The sequence below is a fragment of the Sapajus apella genome, unplaced genomic scaffold, assembly GCF_009761245.1.
Source record: "Sapajus apella isolate SASKATOON/1434 unplaced genomic scaffold, GSC_monkey_1.0 scaffold120, whole genome shotgun sequence".
Taxonomy (NCBI): domain Eukaryota; kingdom Metazoa; phylum Chordata; class Mammalia; order Primates; family Cebidae; genus Sapajus; species Sapajus apella.
In genome coordinates this window covers 3,923,176-3,946,780 of record NW_022437060.1, presented here as the reverse complement: position 1 = coordinate 3,946,780, position 23,605 = coordinate 3,923,176, and positions in this window count along the sequence as shown.

Sequence of the window (23,605 nt, the reverse complement as noted above, 5' to 3'; positions counted from 1 at the left end):
TTTTTGGAAAAAAAAAACTTCTGCAGTGGCAATATTTCTGAATTTATTTTGTTTTTTTTGCTGCTTAAAATTTCAAAAAAATTAATTGCTCTAAATAAATGTTCGAAATTTAGTGTTACTAATAAACAATTAGGTGCATTTATTTTTCTTGTTTTAAATAAACTTTGTGTACTCCCAGTTTTTTTCTTGCATTTTTTGATAACTTTCCTTTACACTTTGAGTTTTATAGTTTTTTTTTTTTTTTTTTTTTTTTTGTATTATGCCTTGAAGTGGTATTTTCTTTTCATTGATCCTGCCTGGAATTTTAATAGTATTCTGCTCTGGGAAACTTTTGTCATTATTTCTCTGTTTTCTTTCTCCTCTTTTTTCTCTCTTTTTTCTTGGTTTGAAGTTAGATGAATTACAGAAATGTTGGGTCACCTATGCTTCCACTCTTCATGACACTTGATGCCCATGATCTGTTTTCTAAAAAGAGGGAAGTAGTTCAGCACACTAACCCAGTCATGTTAAATCTGTTACCTGATCTCTTGGTCTCTTTAAAAGATTGTTTAATTTCACATTTTAAATTTCTGAATTGCTTAATTCCTTATTATATAAAAACCTGTTTTGTTGTTGTTTTCCTTTGTTTGGGTTAACATGGTCTCTATTCTGAGATTATTTATTATAATTATTTTAGAAAACTCTCCTCTTTTCTCTTTGATCTATATTTTCTAATATTTTTCTCTTTTTTTTTGTAGTATTTATTCCCTTTGGGTAGCTTTTGAAGAAAACAAAATCCTATGCTTGGATCTATATATATTCTTTCTTTTTAAAAATATAGTTCTGATCACAGAAGATACTAGTTCCCTTTAGGCAACTGATTTGAATGCACCTCCTTAAACCTCCTGGATTTTTTCATAGCCTCACTCTTCTGAGCCTCTTGGTCTTGTGTCCCCCCAAGTGTCTTCTCATTCTGTAGTTGCTGTTCTGAGTTTAGTTTTCTCCACCAACTAATTATCTTTTCTAAATTCCAATTTTTAAAAATTGTTTGTGTGTATATGTGCCCATGCCAAGATTGTCATAATTTAATATTTTAAGTATCATAATGACTTTTATATTTATTTAGAGGTTTTGGATAGGAGTCAAAACACACACGTTTATTTTCTTATGTTGTTATTTTTATCTTTTGTCGTTGAATATAAATAATATTTAGATAAAAAGAATATAAACTTCTGATCTACCATATGTCTGAGGAGACAGTATTTGAATAGGATCTTTAAGAATGAATAGAATTTCATCAAGCAAAATGTTGGCTGTCACAATGTGAAATCCTGTGGATAGCTAGCCTACCTGAATATTGAAAAATGTAGATTGCTTCAGTTAATGTCCAGGAATTCCTCCAGATGTTTAAGAAAAACAATTAATACAGATACTTCAATACCAAGTATAAGAAGGGTGGCTGATGCTACTACTGAGAAATCAGTAATTGCACAAAGCTGTTAACATCTTTAGGGCCAGAGTAGCAATAAGAGAAATGGAGTTACAAAGAGCTCATGAGAGGTGTAATGGCCATTAGTTTTGAGTCAGAAGAGACCCTCTAAACTTGAGCAGGAGGCTGTGTTTCACTCAGAATTTAAGAAACCAGAATAAGAGATTCTTCAGAGATAGTTATTGTCACTATGCTACAGCTATTATGTTTCTGTCTTACACTTTGATTATAACAATTTACATTAGTTTATGGACTGGATTTCTGCTACCTATTTATTGGCATATTTCAAAGAAATTTTACAATTTCAAACATACACAAAAAGACAGCCAGATAAGTATGTTCCATTGACTTTACAATAAAACCTTATAGGCAACAGCTTCCAAAGAGAAGGAGTTGACGGTATTTATTTGAGGGCCTGCATGGAAGAAAATAGTAAGAGACCCTCATTGCAAATAGTTCAGGATATATGTAAAGGATATTTAGATGATTAAATGAAAGTATTCATATATCTGGAAAACAAATTGAACTCCTAGGCCTAGACCCTACACATAAATTAAAGTAGAAGTAACTAGTTGCAGCTAATATTTGTAACTTCTGTACATTTTGTAACTATTCAGTTATTACTGATATTTCAGGATGTTTGAGGAACACATAATAACTTTCAAATGAAACATTCATTGCATAAAGACAAGCACACAAAGAATCAGAATAGAAAACATATTTTATTACTTATTATATGAATTTGTGAGACACAGAGAGAAAATAATAGGGAGAGGCCTTTTACCTGAGAAAAATATCAAGCACAGCTGTGACCTAGTATGTGTAGGCAGCTTAGAGACAAACATTCTCTAGATGAATAGGACTCTAGAGAACTTTCTAATTTTTTTTTTTTTTTCTGTTTCTCTCTTTAAGCAGATCAACAGTGACCTTCTTAACTATTTGCTTAGAGAAACTCCTATACAGTCACTTTTTAACAGAGACAGGGGATAACATCATGGCAGAATCCAGCTAGCAAGTCCATGGGAATCACTCCCAGTTAGTGCAGCTTACTGTGTGTCTCTGCTGGCCTAGAAGCTGGGTAATTACAAATAAGGAAAGTAGCTCTTATATATATTTTATTGCACTTTAGGTTCTGGGGTACATGTGAAGAACATGCAAGATTGTTGCATAGGTACATACATGGCAACGTGGTTTGCTGCCTCCATCCCCATCACCCATATATGGCATTTCTCCCCATGTTACCCCTCCCCAACTCCCTCACTGTCCCTCCCCTAGTCCCTACCGCCACAGACCTCAGTGTGTGATGCTCCCCTCCCTGTGTCCATGTGTTCTTATTGTTCATCGCCTGCCTATGAGTGAGAACATGCGGTGTTTGATTTTCTGTTCTTGTGTCAGTCTGCTGAGAATGATGGTTTCCAGGTTTATCCATGTCCCTACAAAGGACACAAACTCATCATTTTTTATGGCTGCATAGTATTCCATGGTGTTTATGTGCCACATTTTCCCTGTCCAGTCTATCATCGATGGGCATTTGGGTTGGTTCCAAGTCTTTACTATTGTAAACAGTGCTGCAATGAAACTCATGTGCATGTGTCTTTATAATAGAATGATTTATAATCCTTTGGATATATGCCCAGTAATGGGATTGCTGGGTCAAATGGAATTTCTATTTCTAGGTCCTTGAGGAATCGCCACACTGTCTTCCACAATGGTTGCACTATTTTACACTACCTCCAACAGTGTAAAAGTGTTCCTATTTCTCCACATCCTCTCCAGCATCTGTTGCCTCTAGATTTTTTTAATGATTGTCATTCTAACTGGCACGAGATGGTATCTCAATGTGCTTTTGATTTGCATTTCTCTAATGACCAGTGATGATAAATAGTTTTTCATATGTTTGTTGGCCTCATATATGTCTTCTTTGGAAAAGTGTCTGTTCATATCCTTTGCCCACTTTTGACTGAGTTTGTTTTTTTCTTGTAAATCTGTTTTGGTTCTTTGTAGATTCTGGATGTAAGTCCTTTGTCAGGTGGGTAGATTGCAAAATTTTTTTCCCATTCTGTTGGTTGCCTGTTCACTCTAATGATTATTTATTTTTCTGTGCAGAAGCTCTGGAGTTTAATTTGATCCCATTTGTCTATTTTGGCTTTTATTGCCAATGTTTTTGGTGTTTTTGTTATGAAGTCCTTGCCTATGCCTATGTCCTGAATGGCTTTGCCTAGTTTTTCTTCTAGGGTTTTTATGGTATTAGGTCTTATGTTTAAGTCTTTAAAACAACTGGAGTTAATTTTAGTGTATGATGTCAGGAAGGGGTCCAGTTTCTGCTTTCTGCACATGGCTAGCCAGTTTTCCCAACACCATTTATTAAACAAGGAATCCTTTCCACATTGCTTGTATTTGTCAGGTTTGTCAAAGATCAGATGGTTGTAGATGTGTGGCATTGCCTCTGAGGCCTGTATACTGTTCCATTGGCCTCTATCTGTTTTTTTTTTTTTTTTTACCAGTACCATGCTGTTTTGATTACTGTAGCCTTGTAGTATAGTTTGATGTCAGGTTACATGATGCCTTCAGCTTTGTTATTTTTGCTAAGAATTGACGTGGCTATGCAGGCTCTCTTTTGGTTCCATATGAAGTTTAAGGTGGTTTTTCCCAGTTCTGTGAAGAGGGTCATAGGTAGCTTGATGGGGATAGTGTTGAATCTATAAATTACTTTGGGCATTATGGCCATTTTCACAATATTCATTCTTTCTAACAATGAGCATGGAATGTTTTTTCCATTTGTTTGTGTCCTCTCTTATTTCGTTGAGCAGTGGTTTGTAGTTCTCCTTGAAGAGGCCCTTTTCATCCTTTGTTACTTGTATTCCTAGGTATTGTATTCTCTTTGTAGCAATTGTGAATGGCAGTTCATTCTTGATTTGGCTCTCTTTAAGTCTGTTATTGGTATATAGGAATGCTTGTGATTTCTGCACATTGATTTTGTATCCTGAGACTTTGCTGAAGTTGCTCATTATCCTAAGGAGATTTGGGGCTGAGACAACAGGGTCTTCCAAATATACACTCATGTTGTCTGCAAATGGAGACAATTTGACTTCCTTCTTTCCTAACTGAATACCCTTTATTTCTTTTTCTTGCCTGATTGCTGTGGCAGAACTTCCAATACTATGTTGAATAGGAGTGGTGAGAGAGGATATCCTTGCCTAGTGCTGGATTTCAAAGGGAATGCTTCCAGTTTTTCCCCATTCAGTATGATATTGGCTGTGTGTTTGTCATAAATAGTTTTTATTATTTTGAGATATGTTCCATTGATATCTAGTTTATTGAGGGTTTTTAGCATAGATGGCTCTTGAATTTTGTTGAAGGCCTTCTCTGCATCTATTGAAATAATCATGTGGTTTTTGTCTTTGGTTCTGTTTATGTGGTGGATTACATTTATAAACTTGCATATGTTGAACCAGCCTTGGCTCCCCAGGGTGAAGCCTACTTGATTGTGATGGATAAGCTTTTTGATGTGCTATTGCAATCGGTTTGCCAGTATTTTATTGAAGATTTTTGCAAAATTGTGCAGCCTGTTGTAAGCACTGGAACGTTTCCTTAGAGCTATGTATAACAGATAGCACAATTATGTTGTGAACCCCAAATAAATGTTTTTAGCAAATTAGGGAGGATATTATTGACTTTAAACATGAATATACAACCATGCTAAACAACCATTCAGGCTTACTGTGTGACCTATTCAACTACAACCCATAATGCTGTTAAAACAACTTCTTAACTCAGTGGTTTTATAAAACAACTTTTATTTTTATTGCTTATATATGTGTATTTTAACTGGATTTGGTTCCCAGTCTTGGCTGCTTTTAAGTCTTCTTTGTATCTCTCTAGTTCCTCTTTGGAGCTGCAAATTATGTTGAACCAAACAAAGGGGTGGAACTAAGGAATCTTATTTTAGAAGAAGAAGTAACAAATTGAGGGAACTGTTTCAATATACCATATCTATCCGCTTGTCCAAAATTATTTATGTTATTTTTACATACAATACACCTCACTCCTTCTATAAAGCATGGCAATGTTTTATTCAACTTTGGCATCAGGCTGGAACCCAAGGAGTTTGGGATCTAGACCGTATTCAGATTGTTTAGATTTGGAGACCCAGGAACTAAAAAAAATTAGTCACCTTCTTTAACCAGTCACCATCCTCCTCACTAAAAGAAAAACTCATAATAATGGTATGGAAACTGAATAATTATACCACTAGATTTGGAAATATGGTGGTTGAGATAATGAACTCAGTGTTGGGTAGAAGACCATATGAAAAAATCCAAGGAGAGAGCAGTAAGCCTGAATATCATATGACAGGATTCCCCTGAAGACATCAAGAAATGGTAAAGAGATGAAAAGAAAGACAGAAATATTGAAATTAGTATGGAATTAAAAATATCAACATCTGTAAGAATTTTCAGAAAAAAATACATGGAGGAGGAATTATTTCAAACACATAATCACTGAGAATTTCAGAATTTTTTTAAAAAAATAGGACCTCATTTCACAGAGATTAAAGAGCTAAACAAGTAAGAATGAATAATACTCACATAGGACCCATTATACTTAAATTTTGAAAGATTGAATACTAAGGAACAATTCTAATATGCCTTGTGCATGGAAGCAGATTATCTATAAGGAATACAATTTAGGTGGACTTAGAGTTCTCAAAAACATTACTGTATGCAAATAAAACCCAACAGATTAATACTTTCAAAGATTCAGGGCAAGAACTTCAAATCTGTAATTTTAATTCATCCTAAATTATTATTTAAAGGTGCAGAGAAATTAACCCATAGTTACTTCGGAAAGTTTACCACAAAAAATTTTTCCTTTTAAAGCTCTCACAGTGGAAGTAAAACAAAAAGAATAGAAACTCCATGTATTTGTATAGTTCTGAATGTTTGTCTTATTGATTTCTAGTGTTATTCCATTGCGGTCAGAAAATACATTTAATATAATTTTGATTTTTAAAATATTTTTGAGGCTTGTTGTGTGGCCTCACATGTGGTGAGTCCTGGAGAATGTTCTGCGTGCTGATGAAAATACTGTGGATTCTACAGTTGTTGGGTGAAATGTTCTGTAAATGTCTGATGGGTCCATTTGGTCTATGGGGCAGTTTAAGTCCAATATTTCTTTGTTGATTTTCTATCTTGATGTCTGTCTAATGCTAAAAGTAAGCTATTTAAGTCCCCAACTATTATTGTATTGGCATCCGTCTCCTTTTATATCTAGTAATATTTGCCTTATATATCTGGGTATCCTGTTCTTGGGTTCATGTAAAGTAATATTACTACACTCTCTTACTGAATAGATCTCTTTATCATTACATAATGTTCTTTTTTGTCTCTTTTGAGAGTTTTTAACATAAAGCCTATTTCATCTCATGTAGGCATAGCTATTTTGGGTCCCCTTTGAATTACATTTGTGTGGATTGCCTTTTTCTAGTCCTTCAGTTTTAGTCTATGTGTGTCTTTACAGGTGAAGTGCACTTCCTGTAGGCAGCAGATAGTTGGGAAATCCAAGACAATGAGATATCATTTCACTCAAGTTAAAAATGGCTATTTTCAAAAACAAAAAATGGCAAATACTGGCAAGCTTGTGGAAAAAAGAGAACTCTGTTATGCTGTTGGTGGGAATGTAAAAGAGTACAGCTATTATGGAGAACAGTATGGGGGTTCCTCAAGAAACTACAGATAAAGTCACTTCATGATGCAGCAATCCCACTCCAGGGTGTATATCTAAAGGAAAAGAAAATAGTATACCAAAGGGTTACTTGGACCCTTATGTGTACTGCAGCACTATTCACAAGAGCAAAAATATGGAGACACCATAAGCGTTCATCAAAAGATGAATGATGGTAAATGTGGTTATATATACACAACTAAATATTATTCAGCCATAAAAAATGAAATCCTGAAATTTGCAGCAACATAAATGAGCATGGAGGACATTACATCAGGTGAAATAAGACAAACAGAAAGACAGATACCACACTTTTTCACTCATATGTGGGAAAATACAACATTAATGTTATAGTAGAGAGTAGAATAGTGGTTACCAGAGGGTAAGATGGGCAGGAGAGATGGGGGAAATAAGGAGAGGTTAGGTAATGGGTAAAATATTACAGTTAGACAGCAGAACAGTAGGATGACTATAGTCAACAGTCATTTACTATATATTTTCAAATAGTTAGAGGAAAAGATTTTGAATGACATAAATAAAGGTTAAGTATTTGAGGTCATAGATATGATAATAACCCTGATTTGATTGTTAAATATTGTATGTATTAAAATATTACAGTGTACCCATAAATATGTATAATTATTATACATTAAGAAAAAAATGAAAAAAAAATCTAAGGGAAAACAAAATTGAGGTGGTAAATAATGTATTAAATTTTTTGTGTATATAGTTTTAGAAGAAAATAATTTCAGCATTTATATATATAAAATATCACTTGGTATATACTTTAAAACTGTGCAATTTATGTATGTCAATTATACCTCAACAAACATGTCAAAAATCTGTGACCATGATAATCTAAGCTAAAATTGTAGATGAGGACCATGCAGCAGTAGAATTGGTTGGAAAATTCGAGAAGGAGAAAAAATTATTGGGACAGGGAGACATAAATAACATAGACGTCAAGATCAGCATGAAATAATTAATAAATCATGAATTTTAATTAGTATAACCAACAATTAAATGAAAATGAAATATCATTTTCAAAGCAATAGAAGAAAATTTGATAGGCACATTGGAATATAAAATAGGAGGGGAAAGAGAGAAAATAACAAAGTGTAAGAAAGAACACAGATTAAACTGGCAAATTTAAATAATAATATTAGCTATTATAAATATAAATGACAGATAGAAAACAGGACCAGGCATAAGGGCTCCAGAGCAGGACTGGTCTCCCACAGAATTCCAGAAACATCTGCTGTAAGCAATGGGTCTTGGTAGGGTGCTCAGGTAGACAATCAGTCCTTTGTTTCATGTAATTCACCACATGGCTGGCACCCCATCTCTGGTCACACTTGGGGAGGTGCATACTGAGCTGACAGTACAAACTGAGGCCAGAGAGATGGCACACCACACTGCCAAAATCCCAGTCCATTTCCCAACCTCCAGAGTTTGGTGTTCTCTTCTGCTGATCTCTGTGCTGTTCCACATGTGGGTCATTAGGGCAAGTAAATGCCAGCTGCTGTTTCTGTCTCTGAGATCCCAAGAAATGTGAATCAAGACCTTTTCATTACACGCTGCCTGCATCATAACATGCCTAATAGAAATATGTAAAGTGAAAAGGTAGTAAAAAGATATTGATTAATATTTCAGTAGTAGGATGAACTAGCAATTCTAAATGGTTCTCTGCCAATAGAAAAACTATATGTATTGAATAAATAATTATGACCATGGTTTTAAGTGCATTATTGGCCTCACAAGAAGGTATGATAAATCTCTAAGATTTAGGGGTGAAAAGGAAAAATAAAAGAAGACTGAAAATAAATTCAGAAGAAAATATTGCCCTGAAAACCTATTGCAGGGATTGGACCAGATTGTTAGAATAACTCTAACCACGTTGGACAGATACAGTCAACTTCATCACACATCTGCTATCTCCATGAGGAGAACAGGCCCTGGCTAGTCTGCTATTCCAAAGAGGATGAGAGATGCATGGGACACACTTGGATATGGTCTGGAGCTTGGCGTCAAGCCAAGCAGACCAGTCTAGATCAGCTTCTCACTTAGCCCATTCTTGTCTTCCTTATTTTTATTTCAGGTTTATCTCAATAAACTTTTTTTCATGTGATTGTCTGCAAGGCTAGATCAGTCTAGACCACCAACCCCAAGCCACGTGCTTTTTGATTCAAGCCACTGAGCTTTGGAGTGGTTCATTACATATCTTTATTGTGGCAATTGTTAACCAATACATTATTTTTAAAGCTGTAGTTGGAGTCCTTTGGTAGAAATTGTGTTTACAGGATTTGATTTAGAAGTAATTATCCTTGTTTCTCAAGAACTAGAATATGAGTTGTGGAGATGTGAAGTTGCCTCTCAGTTTGGGAGAAAGAAAGAAAGAACTGTGATCTGGTAGAAACAAAGCAGGAAGGGCAGCTGAGAGGGAGCCTTCAGGAGGGTGTTAAGCCTGTCAGTGTGTAATGGTTAATGCTGGCACTGTGGACTGAATGTTTCTGTCCCTCTAACTCATATGTGGAAGCCTGCTTCAGCTCCAACCTACTCACAGCTACAGAGAATAGTGCTGCTATAAGGCTCACAGCCTCTCACAGGATATTATCTTCTGCCATGACACAGTTTGACTGTGTCATCATCCAAATCTTATCTTGAATTGTAACTCCCACGTGTCATAGGAGAAACCAGTGGGAGGTGATCGAATTATGGTGGCAGGTCTTTCCTGCTCTGTTCTCATGATAGGGAATGACTCTCACAATGTCTGACGGTTTTAAAAATGGGAGTTTCCCTGCACAAGCTCTTTTTTTGCCTGCTGCCATCCATGTAATATGTGACTTACTCCTCCTTGCCTTCCACCATGATTGTGAGGCTTCCCCAGCCATGTGTAAGTATGAGTCTATTAAGCCTCGTTCTTTGGTGAGTTGCCCAGTCTCAGGTATGTCTTTATCAGCAGTGTGAAAATGGACTAATACAGCATATTGGTACCAATAGAGTAGGGTGCTGCTAAAAAGTACTCAAAAATGTGGAAGTAAATTTGGAACTGGGTAACAGGCAGAGGTCGGAACAGTTTGGAAGGCTCAGAAGAAGACAGAAAACTGTGGGAAAGTTTGGGACTTCCTAGAGACTTGTTGAATGGCTTTGACAAAAATGCTGATGGTTATATGTAACAACAAGGTCCAGGCTGAGGTTGTATCAGATGGAGAAGAGAAACTTGTTGGGAACTGGAGCACAGGTGCCTCTGGCTGTTTTAGCAAAGAGACTGGCAGTAATTTACCCCTGCCGTAGAGATTTGTGGAACTTTGAACTTGAGATAGATGATTTAGGGTATCTGGAAGAAATTTCTAAGCAGCAAAGATTCAAGAGGTGACTTGGGTGCTGTATAAAGTATTCCATTTTAAAAGGAAAACAAAGCATAAACGTTTGGAAAATTTGCAGCCTGATGATGCAGGAAAAAAAATTTTTTTCAAAGGCAAAATTCAAGCTGGCTGCAGAAATTTGCATAAGTAACAAGGAGTGGAATGTCTATGTCCACAGGGCATGTCAGAGACCTTTGTGGCAGCGCCCCCCATCACAGGCCCAGAAGCTTAGGAGGGAAAAATGTTGAGCCAGGCCCAGGGATTCATGCTAAGTGCAGGGTAGGGAGTGGCCCTGCCTCCCAGCCACTCCAACTGTTGCTAAAAGGGGCCAAGGTACAGCTCTGCCCATGGTTTCAAAGGGTGCAAGCCCCGAACCTTGGCAGCTTCCAGGTGGCTTTTGAGCCTGCTGGTGCACAGAAGCCAAGAATTGAGGTTTGGGAACCTCTGCCTAGATTTCAGAGGATGTACGGAAATGCCTGGATGTCCAGGAAGAAATTTGCTGCAGGGGAGGGCTCTCGTGGATAAACTCCACTAGGGCAGTGTGGAAGGGAAATGTGGGATTGGAACCTCCACACAGGGTCCCTGCTGGGCACTGCCTAATGGAGCTGTGGGAAGAAAGCCAGCATCCTCCAGACTCCAGAATGATAGGTCCACAAACAGCTTGCAGCATGCACCTGGAAAAGCTGTAGACCCTCAATGCCAGCCTGTGAAAGCAGCGAGGAGGGAGGCTGTACCCTGCTAAACCCACCTCTTGCATTAGTGCGACCCGAATGTGAGACATGGAGTCAAAGGAGATTATTTTAGCCCTGCTCTGCTGAATTATGGACTTTATGAGGCCTGTAGCCCCTTTGGGCCAATTTATCCCATTTGGAATGGCTGTATTTACTCAACGCCTATACCACCATTTTATCTAGGAATTAACTTGTTTCTGATTTTACAGGCTCATAGGCAGAAGAACCTTGTCTTGTCTCAGATGAGAGGTTGAATTGTGGACTTTTGAGTTAACGCTGAAATCAGTTAAGACTTTGGGGGACGACTGGGAAGGCATGATTGGTTTTGAAATGTGAGGACAGGAGATTTGAGAGGGGCCAGGGGGAGAAGGATATGGTTTGGCTGTGTCCCCACCCAAATCTCACATTGAAGTGTAGCTTCCATAATTCCTACATGTTATGGAAGGAACCTAGTGGGGGTGATTGAATTATGGGGGTGGGTCTTTCCTGCACTGTTCTTGTGATAGGAGAATGAGTCTCACAATATCCGATGGTTTTTAAAATAGGAGTTTTCATGCAAAAGCTGTCTTTGCCTGCTGCCATCCATGTAAGATTGACTGCTCCTCTTTGCCTTCCACCATGATTGTGAGGCTTCCCCAGCCATGTGGAACTGTAATTTCATTAAACCTTTTTTTTCCCCATAAATTACCCAGTCTTAGGTATGTCTTTATCAGTGGTGTGAAAATGGACTAACAGAGCCACAGAAAATTATCTTATACAAGAATGTGTCTTTTCTCAGGTTACGGCTTACAGACAAGAATATCAAAGACCCCGCCCTTTGCTGCAAATTGGAACAATGCTATACAGTATCCCAGGTGTAGAGCTCTCTGTTGAATCAGCAGAGCTTACATTTGCAAGTGTATTAATAGATCAGCTTCTCCTTCTGCCCAATCTTGCCTTCCTCACTTTTTATTTCAGAAGAACATGTACTCGTACATTTTCTGCATCTAATTCTCAGTATCAGAATTTGTTTCCAGAGAACCCATTCAAAGGCAGAGTTTTTGAGTCATTTTCTGCATTGCACTTTCAATTCTGATAGTTTTGTGGTACCCTCTCATTAAATGATGGAAGTGGCTGACGACTGTACAAGTCAAGGGCGAAGGCTCATGCCATGTTTTGCTTACAGTGGTACAAAGAAAAACAGAAAGCACTTGAGCTTTGTAGGACTTCTGCCTCAGAAAGAAGTAGGTAGAAAAGGGTAAGGTGGGATAAATTTACAAGATATGGAACCATTTACTAGGCAACCTGGGGTGACTGAGGAGATTAACATGGTCAAAAACAATCCTTTCAGTAATGGTTGATGAGCACTTGGGCAATTGTAATTTAGCACAAAGAAAATCAAGACTTCCAAGGCCAGTGAATTATGACATACACAGAATATCTTTATTTATATACATACATTTGCAAAACCGAGATTATTCTGCATACAAAACCTTATGCATTATTTTATTTAAATTTTAAAAATATTTTTAGGTTATAAAATAATTTCCAATGGTTGGCTTTTAATGATTGTATAGTTTTCCATACAGGGGACATACTGTAATTTATATACCCTACTTCTCTATTTTGGAATATTTATATTGTTTTATTTTTTCTATTATAAATAACACTGACGACTATCATTACACATAAATCTTAATGTGTACTTCTGATTATTTTCTTGGGTTAAACCTGTCAAAGTGGGTTTACTGACTATTTTCAGTAATAAAAAGGAAGATTATTTTGAAAGCTTGTGATATATATTGCAGAACCTTGATCTGTAACTGTAAAATATGCAGTCCTTCCCGGCTTTCAATCAGTATCTGTTTATTGACTTGCACAATGTAAGCAGAACTCTTTTTAGATGTTAGAGAAAAGAAACAGGTAGAGTCTTGTCTTCAGGGTTCTCATGTTCAATACAACACAACACAAAGTTTTTTTCTATGTGTATACATAATGTGCAATTTCCTGTAAAAGTTCTCATTACATTATCCACTGTAGCAGGCATGATTTAAAGTATCATTTTTTAATCATCTGGTACGCTAACAACAAAAAGTTTATCAATAAAACGTATCATTTTCTTGGAAAGTAGGAAAAGTATATTTGATATGAGCTTTTTACCCTGCTCTGATAAGAACACAGAAGATATGTTGCTATTGAACTTTCTTCCCCATATATATTTTTAGTTACTTTTTATTTTATATTCTGCAGTTACACTTCCTATGCTTCAGCATCGGTTTATATTCAACTACATCTCAAACTTCAAATCTTACACTTCCTTCAGAATCTTCTTACAAATCCCTTTCCTGTCCTTGTAAGTTATATGTACCCTCCAGGTTTTCACCTCATAAAAGGGTATAAAAAAAAACAGAAAGCAACATCTTTTGTTTTTAAAGCATAAGGAGTTCAGCTCCTGGCAGTTCTTCTGCCAGCATCACAGTTGATGAACACTGGGCAGCCTGTATCAAATGAGAGGTAAAAGAATCAAGACTGCACTTTAATTGTTGTATCTGATTCTTGTAATAATTTTCACCCAGGTAAAGGGCTTGATTGCAGCAGTTATTTGCACAAGCCATATCATCAGTGCCCCGAACATTAGCATCCTGGCCATCACTGACCGCTCTTGGTCCTTTCCCTGATGAATGATGGTGCAAGGCATGATCTACTTTTTCTATAAATCCTGGAATGACATACCTGGGCAAACACTCTAGGAGGAAAATCAAATGTCCTTCTTTTCTGATATTCTCATTTTCATGGAGTAATAAAGGAAGTGGAAAGGTGGAAGATACATGCAAAATCATAAACGTGATTCTAATTCACAAGAAAATCTATCATTTGCAAGAAAGTGGAATATAAATACTGTAGGTTTTATAGTTATTTAGCCCCAAATAAAACCACAGATCTACACGTGAGTCACTGCAGCACTTTATCTAACCTCTCCGGGTTCTGTTTCCTCCTTTTTAAAATGCTCAGAGGGTTTTTGTGAAATCAGTTTAGATTTTGCGTATACCATTTATAAAATAGTGCCTTTTCTATTGTAGTTGCTTAATAGAAAAGTAACAATGTTAGGGAAACAATTTTAGATTTTTCTTTTAGTAAATGAGCTTACAAATAAAATATCGGGGCCAGGTACAGTGGCTCATACCTGTAATCTCAGCACTTTGGGAGGCCGAGGCAGGTGGATTACCTAAGGTCAGGAGTTCAAGACTAGCCTGGCCAACATGGTGAAACCCCATCTCTACTAAAAATACAAAAATTAGCTGGGTGTGGTGGCAGGTTTCATTCCAGCTAGGGAGTCTGAGGCAGGAGAATCACTGGAACCTGGAAAGCAGAGATTGCAGTGAGCTGAGATGGCTCCATTGCACTCCTGCCTGGGTGACAAGAGCAAAACTCTGCCTCAATAAATAAATAAATCTACTTTGGCTTTCATGGTACATTTTTGTTTGAAATTATCTGAAAAGAAATCCCTAGTATTCTCCTGCACTTCTCTTGTTTCTGTCCATGACCCTTTTGAACAGTGAAAGAGGTCAATATTTTCTAAAGAGTCTATGTTTATACAACTGCATAATTGCTTGCCAATGTTTTATGAAATAAGTAATTAGTAATGATTTTAGCTATATTTTAGGTACTCACTAAAATAGTTCTTTTCTTCTACATTTTTCTAAATATCAAAAAATAAAATAAAATAGAAAATCATTCAATTGTAGTATGTGACCTTATCTTACGGATCATACCAAATTTGAAGTCAATTTTAGCCTCTCTGTCAGAGGTTGTAAATAGAAACTGAAATTAAATATCACCTTTCCCATCAAGACAAACAGGTGGAACCCATCATTTAAAGTAAATTATCAGGTGAGGACTCACGGAACCTGGGCCAGTTCAGATTCTGTCCAGTTGTTAAACAGTTTAGATCTTTGTCAAATGCAGGTAACGACCTTGACTTCTCTGATACACAGAGTTATCGTGAAGGCTGCCTGGAACAATGGGTAGAAATATGCTCTAACAAATAGTTGTAAATGCAGTATGTATAGCATTGAGACTTCCCAAAAGAGAACTTGCTGTCTGTCGCCAATGCTTTGCTATGAGTTGCCCCAGGTTGTAGAATTCCCGGTGAAGGCCTAGAATTTAAACCATTGAATAGGAGGATTATTTGGGAACTGTAAAAAGAGTGGAGCATAGGTTAATCTAGCATCAAATATAGATGAAAAGCAAGGAAATAAGACTGTGGTAAGAAAATAGATGAAGCAGAGAAAGATTTTATGGCTCCAATTGAAACAAGCATTGCGAAGTTAACTGGTTTTTGTGCTCCCTGGAGCATGAGGTTTTGAAGAGATTGTGTTGGACTGCCTCTATGAAGAAACCATCAATGGACTTTCAATGTCATCAATGGAATTTTTACCCAAAAACACAACCTTGATACTTCAGAAGAGAGGAGAAGGACCATGAGACCCATGAGTTTTTCCCCTTTGATAAACAGTGGAATATTGTTTGGCTTACAAGGTATTTGGGGAAAGATATGAATGAGATATAAGTGCCTCATCTCGCAGGTAGATATGATTTGAGGCATTAGTTGACATCCTATAGAAGACATATTTTTTTAAATCCAGCTTCAACTAATAGACCCATCATTTACTGCTATTTGGCTTTGGGAAAGTAACTTATTTTTCTAAAATTTATCTCTGAAATTAAGTTAAGGGTACTCTATTTGTTATGGTTCTCCAGATAAACAGCAGACAGATAGATGATAGATAGACAGATAGATAGATAGATAGATAAATGAGAGGGAGAGATTTTAAGGAATTGGTTGAAAAGATTACAGAGGCTGTCAAGCCTGAAATTTATAGGTCAAACTGGCAGCCTGAAAATTCAGGTACAACTTGATATTGCTAGTTTTCAGTCTTAAATTTGTAGGGCAGGTCAACAGGTTGAAAACTCAGGCGAGATTTCTATGTTACACTTGAAGCAGAATTATTTATTTTTCATGAAACCTCAGTTTTTGAACTTAAGGCCTACAATTGATTAGATGAGGCCCACCCTCCAGCAGATGTTATAGGGTAACCTGGCCTTTTAAAACTCAACTGACCATAAGTATTAATCACATCCATTAATACCTTTACAGCAATAATCACATCCATCACTACCTTTACAGCAACATCTATACCAGTGTTTGACCATACAATTGAGCATCACAGAATAGCCAAGTTGACACATGAAGTTAACCATCACAGATCCCTACCTGTGGATCAAAAGGATAATGGTCAGATCACTTAGCAAGGAGGTTGAGATGATTTCCTTTGACAGCATTTTATTTAAATGGCTGAGGGCATGGCAGGGGATATATTTCACATATATCAAATCAAGCCTAAAATATCTTCTTGTTGACTAGATAGGAATATGTGTTACTTTAATACATACAGTGGTACTTTATCTTAAAGAAATTGATGTGATTCAGGTCAAGGACGCAGCATAAACAGTGTTGTGTAGAAAAAAGAGCACAAAATATGAGTGTGTCAAAACTGGGTTTGAATCTAAGTTATATCCTTTGTATCACTTTGGGAAAGCTACTCTTGTCTTCAATTTCATTATCTGTCAGATGAATTTAATAACATCACTTCTTTGAGTTTGGAGGATGTGTGAAACACATGAAACATGGAGCTTCTCAGAAAATGTAGTCTAATATTAATGATGTTTTTCTTCATTTACTTTTTTTCAATGAGCTGAGCAGAAGCTCATTTTTTCCATTGGAGAAATGCATTATCAAATTCCACAACTTTCTGGTAATTTATGGTTACTAAAATCAGTCCAGGTAGTTTATAAATCCAATCCCACATCAATTGTAAATCTTTGTGTCCATTATTGGCCAAAACTGAGGGTACAGAGACTTGGAATGGAGTTTGGGCATGGCTTGTTCCTTCACTTCCGTTTTTTCCCTCCTTTGGATCTTGCTTCTTCAAGTTTGGGACAAGTGAAGACTTGTCATGAGATGGTAATGGTCAGATGCCACTTGGGCGGCTTCTGTGGTGCAGAAGTACTCCTGGTCTGTTCCTGATGTTCCCTGATGTATGAGGCATCTGCAGATACGTTGGTTTCTGTACGGTGTGTATGCTGTCCTTTGAGAGGTGTTCAAATTTTTACAGCATGCCTCTTATCGATGACCCTCTTTTAGAGGGAAACGTGTTTCTTCATTGGTTGCCCCCATAAAAAACCCACACCTCCAACCTCTTTTCAGTTGCAGACACTGAGGTTGCTAAGGTCTTCTTCTTTCCATACTTTCTAGGTGCCTTAGGAATGTGGAATGGGGAGGTGCATTGTTTCCTACTGGTTAGGGCTACTCTTGCAATTCTTCCATATTCAGATAACATGTGGCCCGAAACAGACAGATCTCTTCATTTATATTCCCTGGGGCACAGGCATCAAGTTCCCCAGGAACTCCTTCACCATGCAATGCTTCTGTGGAAGCAATAATAGGAGAGTAGCCTGGCAGATTCGTAATGCTATGAACATGATCCAGTAAGCCAAATGCAAGCTCTCTTTCTTGCAGGGATACCCACCTGACTTGATTAAAGCTCTCATCGCCATCATTTCTTATCTTCAGGGGTATGATGCTGATGGAGAGGAATCATAGGGCAAGATCGTAGGGAAAGTATTTTGCACTATGAGTATTCTATTCCCTAAAAGACAGAAGATGCTTAAAAAATTACCCTCTTTGTTTCTCCTCTTCCATTCCTCAGCCATCCATCCTGCATTCCAGGATGATAAGTTATCCAGTGGTAAAGAGACTGCTCCAGAAAAATTTTCATCTATCTCTGTAAGCCCTGGGAGCTGTATCCGACCCCATTTGTTGGTGACTCTCCTGAGTCCAGGCTTTAACTGTCAATTACAAGGCAACTAAAAAAGTTTCATTCCACATCCTACTACAGTAGCTATTATTATTATCAGCAGGAGCAGCAGCTCCTTTATTCACCCCGAGCTGGTAGCATTCTGTTTTCCTTTTATGACCACTGTATAATGGGTGCCTTCTGGATGGTGGCATATTGGGCTGTAAATACTCTAACTTCCTCCTACGTAGATTTCCAATCGGAGCTCCTTCACAATCATTTTACAGTTTTAAAAATAGCTCCATACCTTCTTCAAGATCTTGTTTCCTGTTTCACAAAGAGCTATTGGTCTTCCTCGTGCTGAGAAAAATAACCTTTAAAGTGCAGAATACAGCCTGTTCCCCAGGGCTTGCTTTCCACCAGGTTCCTGTGGGGAGGTCAAGCAGGATGGTGTCAGGTTGCTGCACATCCTGGCCGCATCTCCCTTTAGAATCCCAATATCGGCTATTCAATTCCCTGGGAAATTAGTTATCCTACAGGAAAACCCAGAGCCAACAGAATCCTGTATAAGCTGGCAGAATTCCGTATTATGAAGTGAAATGGAGCACCGACTTGGGGGATGTGCTCTTTTAATTAGGCCCATGCTATTCTCTCTTATTTGAACACAATGTGTAGATATCTCTTAATTAGTACCCCCAAAGCACTGCCAGTGACGTCCTTTGGGTAGGCCTGTGGTAGGTAAACTAAGCTGTATTGACCTGAGTCCAAACAGACCATTAGGACACACTGGCTAGGGTCATAATATCTAAACCCCACTTCAACGCAACCTTCTATAAAATAGAAAACAAAGAAACTGGATTTTCAATGAATCTGAAACGAATACCTCTTCATATGTTTATTACTAATAAATAGGAAGATTTCTTTTCCACTTTTTTTAGCATCCCCCAAATGAAACTGTAATTGTCTAGCTAGGAGCACTAGGGAAGAATGCAGATGAGTAAGAAAGGGTGAGTTCTCGTGACCCAGCACTGAGTTTTGAAGTGACAGCCTCCCGTCAATCAAGCATCCCTCTCAGCATCATAGGTGCCAAGTTGCCATTCTCTCTCTTTCCTTCCATGTGCTCAGGTTTTCCATCTCTCGACCACTTTTTTTCTGACATCTCTTTTTCTTTATTCCTCTCCACAGGTGTCTGAATTTTTCTGATAAAGATATTCCACTCTACCCCAACTTCTTTATTTTGCATTCTGCATCTGTTCCTTAAAACTGTTTTCTGAAGTGGCAAATGCTTTTGTTTTGAGGATGAAGATTTTGTTTTTGTTCATGTTCGCTAAAAGAAAGATGATCTGGTTGCCAGGATTCTCCCTCCTCTGAAGATAGCAGGTTATATTAAGTGACAAATATTTTCTTCCTGTTTCATGCTAATATTCGAAATAAGAGATTTATTTATTTGCCTCAGTATGAGGCAAGACAGTTTGTAATTTACCGTTTATTTGAGTTGTGTGCAGAAACCTACGTTAACTCACATTATATTTCTTAAGTATTCGATTGATATTTCAGCACCCCTTGTAGATTAATGCCTTCAGTAGCTACCCAGAAGTTCAGCTGATGGCTATGTGTCTGGGCTACTCTGACCCTGAGCTCTACCTAGCCTACTCATCTACACACATAGGACTCAGCAAATTAAAAGATTTGAGAATACAGAAGTTATATATCAATGCAAAGACACAGTTTTTACCATGAGCTTGGCTCTCTTCTACTTTTACTTGGTTCTTAGCCTTGATTTCCTTTGTGTTGGTCCTGAGGTGACTCCTCAGATTTCATGAAATAGTTTAACTTCCTGGTTTGGACTCCAAGACCCCCGCTACGTCACTCAGCATAGTAGTCAAGTTGATGAGAGCAGAAATCATAGATTGGAATCATAAGCCAGCCACTTGCTAGCTTTGTGATCTTGCGAGATTCACCTGGCATCTCAGAGTCTGTCTTCTCATCAGTAAAATTGGGGCAGTTTAGAAACATTTGCTACAAGGATTAATTGAGAAAAGCAGTTATATTGCCTTAACAATATGAGTAACGTGGCAATCTGCAATATCTATCTGCCATTATAATATTATCAGTTTATTAGTAAAATTATGTCTTACTATTGCCATTTCTAGCAATCATCCAATCTTTCTTATCACTTGGGTCTCACCCAGGCATTTGCGGTCCTGGAATCCCATGGAAAAGCTCACCCTCATCCCTGGTGACATGCACACTGGACAGCTACTTTCCAGCATATTATCACTTGAGAGCTATCACTTAAGAGTCCCCTTCTCAGAAAGATCTCTTCAAATGCCATTTTGCATTAACTGTTAGAGGTTTTATCATCTTTAAAGCACTCTTGCTATATGCTGTGATATATATTTTAGGTATATTTTTTCATTTGATACATGCAAACTGTTTGATATAAGATTTTGTTTTTATATTATAAAGAAACCAGACTTCAATAAGATTAAATAATTTATCTATAGGTTCTTATCTATAGAACTAATTAAAATCCGTTCCTGGTAACTCCATGAGCATGGTGCTTACAATATACCATGATATATAATAAGTGAAGATTTAGCCTGGAGAGTGGTGAGGCAGAGTCTGCAAAATGACCCTTTGCTGAAGAGTCCTCAGAATGAGTCAGGGCCAAGTAAACAACCTGGCTGAAGCTCAGGCTTTCATACAGAAGCTGAATAATTTTTTAGGGAGAGGTGCATTTCATAAATTTTCAAGCAGAAGCAATATGTGTAGGCAGTACAAAGCAATTCTTAAGGATGCAAAGCAAGTGGATATGAAATGGAGATTGATCCATCATATACCAGCTTGTCTGATCTTAGGACATTGCTTAGACTCTCAATGACTCAGTGCCATATATAAAATTAAGTAAATAGTAGTATTTATAATAATATTTTGAGAGTTAAATGAATTAATGAATATAAGTTATTTAGTAAATTATCTGGTGCATAGTAGGCACCCAAACTATTGCCATTTAGCTGTCATTAATTCAAGACACAAGTATTAAGCTTAAGCATACAATAATGTCTTGAGGATTATGACATTTGACTATCACTATCATTTTGAAGTTGTCGGTCAAGGGTGAATACAGTAGATGCTGAAACAACGTAGATTTGAACTGTGCAGGTCCACTTATACAAAGATTTTTTTCCACCACTGCCACCCTGAGACAGCAGTACCACGCCTTCCTCTTTCTCCTTCTCCCTGCACTACTCAACGTGAAAAGGGTGAAGACCTTTATGATGGTCCACTCCCACTTTCTCTTCCTTATGATTTTATTAATAACATTTTCTTTTCTCTATTTTATTATAAGAAAACAGTGTGTAACGCACATAACATAAAACTTATGTGTTGCCGGGTGCGGTGGCTCACACCTGTAATCCCAGCATTTGGGAGGCCAAGTAGGCGAATCACTAGGTCAGGAGTTGGAGACCAGCCTGACCAACCTGGTGAAACCCCATCTCTACTACAAATACAAAAATTAGCTGGGTGTAGTGGCAGGTGCCTGTAATCTCAGCTACTTGGGAAGCTGAGGCAGGAGAATTGCTTGAACTCGGGAGGCGGAGGTTGCAGTGAGGAGAGATTGTACCACTGCACTCCAGTCTGGGTGACAGAGCAAGATTCTGTCTCAAAAAAAAAAAAAGTATTTGTTAATTTATTTTTTGAAATTATTGATATGTAATGGTGTGGCAAATTAGTGTCCAACCTCCATGTTGTTCCAGGGACAACTGTGTTTTATGTAATATAATACTTTTAAGAGCTCAGTAGACTTTACCTTTTTTCACTTTCCAGTTGAAAAGTTTTTTTTTTTTTTTAAATCTCATGACAATATATGAATTTGTCAATTTGAGCCTTGTTTCCAGAAAATGAGTATCTTCGATTGTATGGTATTTGAAATTATTTCTGTGTGTGCACATATATACATGTAATCTATGAATAAATGACCTTCCTTTGCTTTCATTTGTGTGTAGCCCTTTGCTAGAGCTGTTGTAACAAAGTACCACAGACTGGGTGGATTAAACAAGAGGAACGTACTGTTTCACAGTTCTGGGGGCTGGGAGTCTGAGCTCAAGATGTCATCAGGGCCATGCTCTCTGTGAAGGATCTTGGGCAGGATCTGTTTCAGGCCTCTCTCCTAGCTTCTTCTGGTGTTTTCCTGACAACCTTTAATATTCCTTGGCTTGTGGACATATCACCCCAATTTCTGCTTTCATGGTTTTGAGGTATTTTCCCTTTGTGCATGCTTATGTTCAAATTTCCTCTTCTTCTCAGGGCACCAATCATATTAGGGTAGGGAACACTGTACTCCAGGATGACCTTATTTTAACAAATTCCATTGCAAAACCCTGTTGTCAAATAAAGTCACTTTATATGGTATTTGGAATTAGAACTTCAACATATGAATTTTCAAGATGTGGGAACACCATACAACCCATGCACATTACCTTCATTTATTTCACATCTATATATCATATATAACTACTTATTTATCTATGTTATTATATATAACATATATACACAATATATTTTATATATATATATATATAAGCACACACACAACAATCGAGAGAAAATGGGAAGGGTAACAAATAGTTATGAATAGGTAAGAGCATGAATGGGTATAAAGATTGTGTAGAAAGATGTGAGGAATAAATACTCACACCTGCCTAGTTTGGGCAATTGAACCTAAAGATAACAATTCTTCTGGCTTCTCTGTGACTGGTAGGATAAGCCTAACCACATGTACATGCCGTGTAAGGGAGATACTGGGGAAGCCCTCCAGTTCCCAATTCGCTTTTCTTTCTGCTCTGCAAGTTAGCACGCATCAGTTCACTAGTTTGAATGAAATTCCAAGCAGCCTTCTGACAGCATCCCAGTAAGGGGCAGTCCCTTTTGGATCCTACCAGTGAAGGCTACTCCATGGCACCTGGAGAGGGCTTACTCTGAACCACTCATTCGACCATCATGCGTCACACTACTCTCATTCCAAATTTGGAATTCTACAATTTTAGGAATGCTTATTCCAGTCTTTGTAAAGTCAAAGATTTATTTATAAATCATCTGCAAGTCATTGCTCATCAAGCATGCCCTTTTCGCAATGCTGTAGCACAACCTACTCGGTCAAGTTCAATTTAATGTTTTGTGCCTCCATTTTGTCAGCTTGAAAAAGGCATTTTCTGCACAAACTTGACATGCTTAATGCTTGCATGAACTTAAGGAAATTACTGCAGCTGTGTTACTTTATTCAGATGTAGCATACAACTCAAGCCAAAGACATCTCTGGTGGACAAGATCTCCTATGACACTTTATAAATTATCACATTCTTCACTTACAAACTTTACGCTTATATTAATATTTCAAAGTACTAAATATTTGCAAAACATATATATATATATTTTTATTGCATTTTAGGTTCTGGGGTACATGTGAAGAACATGCAG